General features: G+C 39.4%; 1 long non-coding RNA gene across 1 annotated transcript in view; it reads right to left on the bottom strand.

Annotated features, from left to right (window-relative positions):
* Positions 1-12956, bottom strand: part of LOC132400259 (uncharacterized) — a 114662-nt gene that overhangs the window by 19958 nt on the left and 81748 nt on the right. Inside the window, exon 3 of the long non-coding RNA XR_009514198.1 lies at positions 6979-7115. This is a non-coding gene — a long non-coding RNA (uncharacterized LOC132400259). The remainder of the gene's footprint in view (positions 1-6978; positions 7116-12956) is intronic.

Consider the following 12956-nt stretch of genomic DNA (forward strand, 5'->3'; position numbering starts at 1 on the left):
TAATGAAGAATTCCACCATATTATGGTCACTCTTACCCAAGGGGCCTCACATGACAAGATTGCTAACTAACCCTTCCTCATTGCTCAATACCCAATCTAGAATGGCCTGCTCTCTAGTTGGTTCCTCGACATGTTGGTTCAGAAAACCATCCCACATACATTCCAAGAAATCCTCTTCCTCAGCACCCTTACCAATTTGGTTCACCCAATCTATATGTAGATTGAAGTCACCCATTATAACTACTGTCCCTTTATTGCACGCATTTCTAATTTCCTGTTTAATGCCATCCCCAACCTCACTACTACTGTTAGGTGGCCTGTACACAACTCCCACCAGCGTTTTCTGCCCCTTGGTGTTATGCAGCTCTACCCATATCGATTCCACATCCTCCAGGCTAATGTCCTTCCTTTCTATTGTGTTAATCTCCTCTCTAACCAGCAATGCTACCCCACCTCCTTTTCTTTCCTGTCTATCCCTCTATCCCTCCTGAATATAGAATATCCCTGGATGTTGAGCTCCCAACCTTGGTCACCCTGGAGCCATGTCTCTGTGATCCCAACTATATCATATTCATTAATAACTATCTGCACATTCAATTCATCCACCTTGTTACGAATGCTCCTTGCATTGACACACAAAGCCTTCAGGCTTGTTTTTACAACACTCTTAGCCCTTATACAATTATTTTGAAAAATGGCTCTTTTTGCTTTTTGCCCTGGATTTGCCTGCCTGCCTGCCACTTTTACTTTTCACCTTACTACTTTTTGCTTCTACCCTCATTTTACACCCCTTATTAAATAAATAACATTAAATATTGTTGGGATACAGTGCAGAACGGGCTCTCCCAGTCCTTTAAACTGCACCACCCAGCAACACCCAATTTAATCCTAGCATAATCACAGGACCATCTATAATGACCAATTAACCTACCAACCAGTACACCTTCGGGCTGTGGGAGGAAACTAGAGCACCCGGAGGAAACCAACATTGTCGTGGGGGGAAGAACATATCAACTCCTTACAGGCAGTGATGGAAATTGAATCCCAGCTGATGGCACTGGTACTGCTAACCACTATGCTACCGTGCCACCCAAAAAAATGACAAGGCAAGGAAGTGAGGATCCATCACAACAGCAGCATTAAATGAAATCAAAATAAAGTTAAAAGCAATTGAAATAATACTTAAAATGGCACCAGAAAAATGTAAATTGAGACATAAAAATCACATTAAATAATGATGCATTAATTATGGAAACATCTCATGGAATAAATCATATATTCAAACAATAATGCTATGAATATTTTATTGAAGTTATCTTCCCATCCAGCTAGCCACATCTGATATTGCTATATGTAGTTTATTTAATATTTATATATTTGTGTCAAATGGTTGTTGTGACGTGACTAGTGCGGTAGTGTTGTGGGTAGGGCTTATAACTCTCACTTTTAGCTTCCACCGCTGGCTAGCACTTACAAAAAGCAGAGTTGAATGTCTAAGTCTCTCCCTGGGAGTAAACCTAGGCAGCAAATCCAGAGTGGACCCCCCAAGACAGCTGGACGTCATTGAACATCCTTTTGGCAGCTCCTGCAGCCAAGCTGGTGCCAAACATATTTATTCATAAGCTTTTATTTGGACTACACTGGTGAGGCCAAAAGCGGGATCTTGATGACAGGACATCTCAGGATCTCCAAACTTTTGGCCCAGGTTTGTGATGATGATGATCGTTCATTGTCCTTCAAGACAGAGAGATGCCACCCATTTAATATTTAAGTAACACATACTAAATGCTGGTGGAACACAGCAGGCCAGGCAGTATCTATAGGAAGATGCGCTGTCGATGTTTCGGGCTGAAACCCTGACAGTGCTTCTTCCTATAGATGCTGTCTGGTCTGCTGCATTCCACCAGCATTTTGCGTGTGTTGCTTGAATTTCCAGCATCTGCACATTTCCTCATGTTTGAATATTTAAGTAACATTGTTCTTCTCACTGTTACCTTCAGGAAGGAGGCACAGAAGCCTGAAGGCACACACTCAATGATTCAGGAATAGCTTTTCCCCTCTGCCTCCGATTTCTAATTGAACAACTGAACCCATGGAGATTACTTCTCTATTTTGATTTCTTTTTTTTGTACTTATTTTAACTTAACTATTTTATATATATATTTACTGCAATTCAGTTTTTTCTCCATATTTATTTATCATGTATTTCACTTTACTGTTGCTGTAAAGTTAATAAATTTCAAGATACATGCCAATGATATTAAACCTGATTCTGATATTGTACGTATATTCTTCAATTAAGCATTCTTTGTTTATATAATTCATTATGTGTAATTTATAAGAATGTAAAAAATACTGTATGTGAATGGCACACGTCATTACGTCTCCACGTCATATGAGAGTGGCTCACTAAAGAAAAACTAAGTAGACCATCCCAGCTCCTGTGCTTTTCTTTTGATTTGTATTTGGTTTTACAAAACATGGTAGTGGTGACGAGGAAGTTCCAAAACAAATCTGAGACACCTACTTACTTGTTGTAGCACACATATTTTTCTTTGGAAGTGGGGAGACATTGAAGCTTAAAAAATTTGGAGCATGTTTTTCATTAGAAGCTGTGACAGACACTCAAGTAAAAAAAGATGCAGAAAATGGACAAAATTAACAAGCAATATGTATTCATAAACATGGATGATGTACACTGAATGAATTGAGTAGTATTTTGAAGCAAATGAACTAGCTGATGAAAAACAAGTTCCAGAGTTGCTGCATGAAAGAGGTGGAAAAGCATAGTTTGCTTAGATTTTTAACTGGTTCAACCAAACCAGCTGAAACAAGCTCTGATGTTTCATGAACATAATACAGGAACATTTAGAGCCAAGGCCATTGTTGATTGCAGAACACTTTAGGTTTCAGATGCGGATTCAAAAGGAAGGAGTGTCCATTTCAGCATACGTGGGTGAATTGAAGAAATATTCTGAGCCCGGTCAGTTTAGTGATGAGCTTAATAGTGCACTGAGAGGTCACATAGTTTGTGAAACCTGACAAGGAAATGTTCAAAAATAGCTCTGAACTTTTAAAGAACAGATGAAATCATTGTAATGGAAACAGCAGCCACAGAGACAGTCAGGAAAGAAAGCGAGTGTGAACAAAATTGCTATGTCTCAATAGAAACCTGTCTGGCCAAACATATAGTGTTACCATTGTGGTAGGTCTCACATTCATCAGGCCAATATAGAATTAGACGGGAAACTTGTAGAAAATGCAACAAAGTTGGACTCATATAAAGAGCATGTTGGGCAGACAAAAATACATAGACTGCACAAGGAAGAGGAAAACATAAAAAGTCAAGTTGAAGTTTCAAAAAGAGCACTAATCTGCATGCTGTTGATGAAAAATCTGATAATGATGAGAGTAACGGACAACGGGGTAACCTTGAGAATTATATGAACATAATAACAAAAGAAATAGGAGTAGGAGTAGGCCATCTGGTCCATTGAGCCTGCCCCGCCATTCATTAAAATCATGGTTGATCTGTCTGTAAACTCAACTCCATCTACCTGCCTTTTCCTCATAACCCTTAATTCCCCTACTATGTAAAAATCTATCTAACTGTATCTTAAATATATTTAGTGAAGAAGCCTCAAATGCTTCCCTGGGCAGAGAATTCCACTGAGTCACCAATCTATGGGAAAAACAGTTTCTCCTCATCTCCGTCTTAAATCTTCTTCCCTGAATCTTGAGGCAATGTCCCCTAGTTCTAGTCTTACCTACCAATGGAAACAATTTTTCTACTTCTATCTTATCTATCCTTTTCAAAATATTGTATGTTTCTAAAAGATCCCCTCTCATTCTTCTGAAAACAAACAAGAGACAAGCAATATGAAGTAAGTGGTAAATTAATTAAACTGGAATTGGACACTAAATTAGCTGTTTCAGCCATTCCATAAAATGAGTTTAAACAACATTTCAAAGATACTGAACTGAGGCCTGCAAATACCAAATGAAGAACATACTGTATACTGGAGAGAAGATAACTCCTGTGGGAATGACATTTGTAATAGTGAAAAACAACAAACATCAACCAAAAAACAAGTTGCATTGGGCTTGTATGTGGTATCAACAGGAGGGTCAGCATTGTGGCGTTGTATTTTGCTGAAGCAACTAACACTTGATTGGAAATCCATCTTAAACTTACATGCCAAATTACCTGCAATAGAGTCAACTGAAAGCAAATTAAGAAAGATATTCAATGATGTCACAACAGTGTTCAAGGATGGTACAGGAAAACCCAAACATATCAAGGGTAAAATAGTGTTAAATAAAAATACCACAGCCAAGTTCAACAAAGCATGTCTAGTTCCTTACATAATCCATGACAAAGTAACCAGTGAGCTAGATTGCCTGTAGGCTGAAGGAATTCTTTCCCAGGTTGACCAATGCCCCTGGGCAATGCCAGTGGTCCCAGGAACCAAAGAGAATGAGTCTGTCAGGTTCTGTGCAGATTTGAAGGTCACTATCAACCCAGAACTGAAAGTAGATCAATACATCAAAAAAAAACGTGAGGTAGTGTTCATGAGTTCAGTGTCCATTTAGGAATCAGGTGGCAGAGGGGAAGAAGCTGTTCCTGAATCACTGAGTGCGTGTCCTCAGGCTTCTATACCTCCTTCCTGGTGGTAACAACAAAAAGAGGGCATGTCCAGGGTAATAATGGACATTGTCTTTCTGAGGCACAGCTCCTAGAAGATGTCTAGGATATTATGGGGACTGGTAATCAAGATGGAGCTGACTAATTTTACAACTTTTGTAGCTTCTTTTGGTCTGGTGCAGTAGCCCCCCCCCCCATTCCCCCCATGTCAGACAGTGATGCAGCCTGTCAGAATGCTCTCCATGATACATCTATAAAGGTTTTTGAGTGTTTTAAGTGACAAACTAAATTGCTTCAAACTCATAATGAAATATAGCCATAGTTTTGCCTTCTTTTTAACTGTATTGAAATGTTGGGACAAGGTTAGATCCTCAGAAATCGTGACATCTGACATCCAGGAAGTTGAAATTGCTCACTCTCTCCACTTCTGATCCCTCTATGAAGATTGGTTTGTGTTCCCTCATCCTACTCTTTCTGAAGTCCACAATCTTAGTTTGGTCTTATTGACACTGATTGCAAGGTTGTTAGAAATACAGAGACATAGAAAACCTACAGCACAATACAGGCCGTTTGGCCCACAAAGCTACACCAAATGTGTCCCTACCTTAGAACTACATAGGCTTTACCCATATCCCTCTATTTTTCTAAGCTCCGTGTACCTATCCAGGAGTCTCTTAAAAGTCCCTATCGTTTCTGTCTTCACCACCACCGCCTGCAGCCCATTCCACCCCTCCCCTCTCCTCATGTCAGGAAATATGTTATCCCACAAGAGTAAGAAATCCTCCACAGTGTTTAAACCTCAGGCCTGAAATGGGATAATTTACAATTTACTATGCTGTGGATGTCTTTTTGTAGTACACTTTATTTATATAACACGACTAGAGAGCAATACAGTATGTTACGTATTTGAGATGAGATGCGTTTGATATTGAGTTGGAGTTTATAATTCAGCAGGGAGGAGTGTTGTGTATTTAATATTTGAGTAATATTTGAGTAATATTGTAAGTGCATTGTTTGATTAAGCATTCTTTATTTGTTTACAAATGTCTAACTCACTATATCGCTATGCCATACAGCTGCTATATACATACAGACGTTGTCCCATTCAGGCATAAGGGTTTAATCACTGTGGAGGATTTCTTACTCCTGTGGGATAAAGTCTTTTCTGACAAGTGGGTGGGTGAGTAGGGGTCACTTTGATTATATAATTCTTTATAGGTTATATGTAAGAATTACGTGAAGTACGTCATTACACCACCATTTCATACGGGAGCACCTCACAAAAGAAAAACTAAGTAGACCATCATCCCGGCTCCTGTGTTTTTCTTTCTATCAGGTTTTGGAGTTACAAAACATAACACTATGCAAAACTGTTCCACAGCAATTAATCAAATGAATGATTGCTAAAACTTAGCAAATTCCATATATTATTATGTTACAATTACATTCCCTCAGAACATGTAAAACCTTATCAAGTAAATGTCGACACTGGAAGAGAGTCTCCAGAGGTTGGGCAGTGTGAAGGAAGGAATTTAAATCTGGAGGAAAGTGCATTTGTAAATGGATTGAGAATGATTAAGTATTTTAGAATAAGGCACTTCCAACCCACTGACATTCAGCTTAATCCCTCTATAAAAATAATGTTTCCCCAAGCAACATGCACACAATTCAGGAGAAGAGGGTGACGTTCTTATTGCATTTGTGCTGGGGGAGGGGTTTTTGGGACTGTGGTGTTAATGATTGTGTTGCCATTTTTTGTGTGGGGCTGTGGGCTTTTGTTGTTTCTCTTTGAACTGACCCCCATGATCTTCTTTGTTCCATGGTGGCTATCTGGAGAAGACAAATCTTAGAGTTGTATACTGCATACCTACTTTGATAATAAATGAACATTTGAACTCAACAGCTCAGGCAAAATATATGGAGAGCAATAAGCAGTTGACATTTTGGGCCAAGACCCCTCAGCCACTCCTAATGATGGGTGTCAGCCCCAAAAGCATTAGTGAAACAGATTCTTTTTCTGCAACAATCTCGTAGTTTTCTTTACTGCCAATGCTTAACATTTATGTTGCCATTACTAGTACGGACTCTTATTCCAGATGCATTTACTTTTTGAATTTGTGTTCCACAGCTGCTGCAGTGAATGCTTTTGGACCAATATATCAATTCATGTTCAAACTTAACGGTACAACTATAGATATCAAGGCTTTACAGAAGCAGCAGGAATTAAGAGAGTTGAACCAAATCAAAAGCAAGATAAAATTAAAGATAAAAAAGGAAGCCATGATGGCATAACAGTTACTGCAGGTAATCATTGATAGAGATTCGATTCTCACCTCTGTCTGTAAGAAGTACGTATGCTCTCCTCATGACCGCGTGAGTTTCTCCCAGGTGTTCTGTTTTCTTCCCACATTCCAAAGGTAGACACATAGCAAATGCAGCTGGCAGCAGGATCCTTCAACTGTGTTGATTGCTGACATGAAACAATACAGTTCACTCTATGTTTCTGTGTTTCAATGTACATATGACAGATCAAGGCTCATCTTTAATCTTTACATTAAATATAAATATTCAGTACTCAGAGCTGGTCTTTCATGTGTTAGAATTTAGAACATTTTAAAGGAGCAGATTGTAGTAAATTGGGGGCTTGCTGGGTGGCGTGGCACGAAGGGCCTATTATGCACTGTACCTCAAGATACAAATAACTAACACCGACAAGATATGATGGACTTTAATGAATGGTCCCATTCTACTCCAATGTATTTTTGAATATGGCATCATCCAGAAGGGATTTGTGGCATGAAAGGATATGACTGTGAGACGTGACACTGATCAGACAATCATATTGCAGAATTCTTTCAGATAGGTCAGCAGGGATTAAAATGTCACATTTTAATCATGGTACAGAAAATAAAATGCTGATTGTAGCTTGGACATAGGATTAAAGAAGATTAAAAATAATATAATGATTACTTATGATTTTAATAACCACCACATTTTCAAATAATTTTCATAGAAAATTAAACTCTATAAGATTTGGGTGGAAAGGTGAAGATACATCTTTATCAAAGGAGGTGTAAGATGCTAGCCTGCAGGTCAGCTTCCAGCACCTGTGTAACACCCCATGCCCCTGGATCAGGGTCATATGAAAATACGGGAGCAGGCAGTAGATGGTCATATGAGCAGCTGGTGCATATCACAAATCCTAGTTATGTGATCACTGACACCAGGCAGAGACTCTCTGAAGAGTGTTGATAATGGCTGTGGCCTCTTGTCTTGAAAAGGTGCTGCCCAGAAGAAGGCAATGGCAAACCACTTCTGTAGAAAAATTTGCCAAAAACAATCATGGTCACTGTGAATGCTTACGTCATATGATGGTGCTGATTTGTAAGGTTAGTTTTCAAGGCCTGAGTAATTATTCTGCATTTATTATACTATTGGTAAAAATCCATTTAATCTGGATCAGGTATTTAAAACATTTTATAATAATAATGTTATTCATCAGCATAATACGTTTAAACTCACCTAAAATCACTTGATGAATTGCAGCTGTAAATATTATGGGGAAACAGGCAGTGCATAATAGCAGGTTCTGGAAGAAGGATAGCAGAAGCAGTTGCTAATTTTGCATAGTTGTGATAATGAAAGATGACTTCTGGCATCACTAAAGTGCAAATTCTGGACCAATGTCATTTGTCAACACATCAAAATTTAAATGAGTATTCATGCTGTGCTCAGAAGAATTCTTTCATATTTAGTGCCAAGTTTTCACAAGTTCCCACTTTATATTCTGGGCACCATGGCAGTGTGACGCTATTACATCTGAAGCAATTCTGGAGTTCAGAGTTCAACATCAGTGCTGGTCTGTAAGGGGTCTCCCCTTGGAATGTATGGATTTTCCCTGGGTGCTCCAGTTTCCTCCCACAGTCCAAAGATATAATGGGTAGGTTAATTGGTTACTATAAATTGTCCCGTGATTAGTTTAGGGTTCATCTGGTTTGCGGGGCTGTATCACTAAATAAATTAATAAGTAATTTCATTCCCGATCAATAAAAAAGCATGAAAATAATAAAAAAAACAACTCAAGCAGAGAAACCTCAGAAAATCCTGTAGTAAGTTTCTGGCAATAATGCTCATTGGTTTCATTGCCTTTCTTTTCAAATGCTCAAATATTTAATCTTATTAAGAAGTTATGCAGCAGATTTGTCTTCGTCTGTCTCTACTGACGACCAATTTTGCCTCTTTTTCTACACTGTTAATTTGTTCAAGCAGCACTGCGATCTTGTGATTGTTTAATGAGGTGCGATAAATCTCATAATTATCCAAAATTCTTTCTAGCCTATTTCAATTACTTGCTGGATTACCTGTCAACTCTGTTTTGCTGGGATTTGCAGAACTGTACAATGGCTGCATTCCCAGAGTTTTATATTCTAGTTTTTCCATTGAAAATGACGCAGTCACACAGACTAGGAGACAGCTGAGCAAAACCAGCTTAGCTGTCTGGAATTTGCATGGGGGTTGTCTGGCAAAAGGCTGGTAAAACCCCAAGAGAAACAATTTAAGTAATGGCAGGAGATCGTGGAACTGCAGGACCAAGATCTGTTTGATCAGTTTGGAGTAAGGTTAGTTGACAAACATGTGACATCGATTGTTAGCTCATTTGCCTTCAACTTTTCCTCTTAATATATAAAAAAAACATTCTGGCACATTCAGAGCAAGTTGCTTTTGATTTCAATACTTTGCAACACTGGATACTAAGATCATAAGGAGCAAGCAGAGGAAGATTTCAGAGCTACAAAGGAACAATTGGATTAAGGACAAACCAGGTAGAAGTTCAGAAAAGTATTCAATTTCTCAGGCTCCTTCTTCCTTTCAGGTAGGTTGTGGACAACCTGTGCCTCAACTTCACTGTAACACATACAGTACACAATACTGGAGGAATTCTGAAGGTCCAGCAGCAATCTATATGGAATGTCCAGACCTTTGGGCCTAGACCCTTGATCAGGACTGGAAAGAAAGGGGGAAGGAGTCAGAATAATAAGTTGGGTGGAGGGGAAGCAGTACGTTAGAAAGAGATAGGTGAACTCAGGTGGGTGGGGGAGGAGGGATGAAGCGGGAAGCTGGGAGGTGATAGGTGCTAAAAGTAAAGGGCTGAAGAAGAAGGACTCAGATAGAAGAGGATAGTGGCCAAGGAAGGAGGAGGACAGCCAGGGGAATGTGATAGGTGGGTGAAGAGAAGAGGTAGGAGGGGAACCAGAGTGGGGAATGGAAGAAGAGGGAAGGGGGAGGAGGAAAAATTACCCGAAGCACATCAACTCCATTTGCAAACATGAGGAAATCTGCAGATGCCGGAAAGTCAAGCAACACACACAAAATGCTGCTGGAACGCAGCAGGCCAGGCATCATCCATAGGAGAAAGCACTGTCGACATTTTGGGCCAAGACCCTTCATCAGGACTAACTGAAAGGAAAGATAGTAAGAGATTTGAAAGTAGGAGGGGAAGGGGGAAATGCAAAGTGATAGGAGAAGACCAAAGGGGGTGAAGTGAAGCTAAGAGCTGGACCGGTGATTGGCAAAAGGGATACAGGGCTGGAGAAGGGAAAGGATCATGGGACGGGAGGCCTCGGGAGAAAGAAAGGTGGAGGGGAGCACCAGAGGGAGATGGAGAACACTTTTAGCTTCATCCCGCCCCCTCCGGTCTTCTCTTATCATATCGCATTTCCCTCTCTCCCTCCTACTTTCAAATCTCTTACTATCTTTCCTTTCAGTTAGTCCTGATGAAGGGTCTCAGCTCGAAACGTCGACACTGCTTCTTCTTATGAATGCTGCCTGGCCTGCTGTGTTCCACCAGCACTTTGTGTGTGTTGCATCAACTCCATTAGTTGCTTTTTGATAAACATCCTTTGACATGCACCTATTAATCAACTAGTGACATCAATACTGAAATATTATATTGACCCATCATAAACAGTCACCCAGGAGTGCAAACGTGTTTTCCTCCTTCACTACCACAAGGCCCAGCTCTGATCCTGGAGCTCTGAATTTACCTGCCAGAGAAATATTCTTTTGTGTCTAAATTGTTGATTCCCCATTGAAATTTTAAGCACCTAAATTGGAATTTGGCTCTCTACGTTCGGTGAAATAGAATCCAAGTTCATGTATCCAGTCCAAGTAATTTATTCTTTCAACCTTCCGAGAAGTACTGCTGATAAAAACAGTAAGTTATTTGTGGTACAACTGGTGCCACATGAAGGCATTTCACTTTGCCAGTACTTAATCAGCTTATAAGGGAGTTTTCTACATTGGAGGTTCAAGAATTATGATTAGTCTAGAATTCCTCTTCTGCATTTCCATTTCAGCTCTAGGACATGCCATATGGCATATTCCCCTTAGCTTTTAGAGGAAGCTCTGTAGTGAAGCCAAAGTCATGAAGATCTTTAACATGGATATTCTTACCATGTAGCTGTTTGTTGTATGAGGCCATCCCCATTAGGCTACAGCATAGAATTAAAACCCTGGTTGGAAGTCTAAATATCCTCCTGGGTATTGCTTGTCAGTGGGAGATTGAGGTATTCACTGAAACTTTTTAGCTAAATACATTAAGCTTTTAATCATACAAAACATCTACAACGAAAAGAACGAAGATAAAATAACTGATATCACACTAATACTTCAGCTAAAAAAAGACCAAGATATAGGAGCAGAATTAGGCCATTTGGCCAACTGAATTGGCTCCGTGATCTCAGAGTATTACTTTATCCATAATGTTGTTTCTGGTTTCAGCTATTTGATATTAAAATTGGCCTCAGAAAAGGGCAACATCTTTGATATGCTTAATGTAATAATATTACAGAGAGTGGATAAAATACGAATGTAGTTTTTGTTATGGATGCCATCTACTTACTCTTGTAGCAATATTGTTGTAGCTTCATATCCAACTGCATAAATGAAGTTGGTCCCTCCAAACCAGAAACAATATTAAATTTTACTTAGAACTGGAACTCAAAAATCTATCTCTTTTGACTTTTATGAGCTGCCTCCCAACTTACTTCAACTACTTTAATTAGCATTTTTTGTTCTAATATTCTATTTTAGACTTCATCTTCCTGATTTAAAAAAATGGTTCCATGTTCTTCATTCAGTTACTTCTTCAGAAAATAAGTAACATTGCACAAGAAGTAACTGAATGAGTGGGTGGTGGGTGGGTGGGGGGGGGGGAGCTACATCCCTACCAAAGGAGATAAAGGCACTCCTACCCTCCACTAATCTGTCAACCACCCTTGGGCAAGGTGTAGTATCTACTTAGCCACACCACCCCCGCCCTTCATGTGAAGCCAAGGGAATAGGTAGTGGATGACCAGCTGGTGCATATCAAAAGTCTTGGCTATGCAATCACTAACACTGGGCAGACAAGCTGAAGGGTATTTATCATGGCTGGGGTCACCCGTCTTTAAAAGGCATTGCCCAGAAGGCAATGGCAAACCACTTCTGCAGAAAAATTTGCCAAGAACAATCATGGTCAAGTCTATGATCGCCCACGTCATATGACACATGAGTTCCAAAATCTTGCCACATTTTGGTAAAAACTTGTTCCTGAGAATACTTTCAAATATTACACCCAATTGGACGCTGGTTAATTTCCATGGCAGAACAGTAAGAAAGTTGTCTTCAGCTCTGAAGGTTTTTTTTCTTAAATGTGGTCTGAACTTTAAAAGCAAACCCTTCAATCTGACAGGGTGAATACAAACAAAGGCTTCACAGTGTATAATACATGACATCCCTGTGTGCCAGTGGAAAAAGTTCCTGTAAATCCTTGCTCCGGACATTGAGGTCCTTATTCTCCAAAGCTGGAGATTGATCTTACAAAAGGAAGACTGAACTTCAACCCTTATTCTTGAACTAGATGTAGCCCTTTGCACCAGTGGGCATGTTTACCACTAGAAAGAACAGTGCTTTACTACAGATCAAAATTACATGATTTACAATTCCTCCACTTCATCTCGACAAACAGAATAGTGATTGATGCTCCAGAACATGCATTTTTGAGGTTCCTGTTTAATTCTGTGTATTAATGAGGACAGTAGTTGCTTGGAAATGTTAAAATGTACTGTAAAAAGGATGTAGATTTTCAGATTTGCTCTTAAAAGGGCTCACTGCTGTATAATTATGACTCTGATATTTTACAAGTTATACTGCATTTTTTAAAAAAAAGGTTATACAGTACACTTGTGAAACTGAGGTAAAGAAAACACAACAAAACATATTGCTGCAAGGAGATTTGATTAAATGAGTTCTTAAAATCTGATGGTAGTGA

This window comes from Hypanus sabinus, chromosome 10 (assembly GCF_030144855.1).
Source record: "Hypanus sabinus isolate sHypSab1 chromosome 10, sHypSab1.hap1, whole genome shotgun sequence".
Classification (NCBI taxonomy): domain Eukaryota; kingdom Metazoa; phylum Chordata; class Chondrichthyes; order Myliobatiformes; family Dasyatidae; genus Hypanus; species Hypanus sabinus.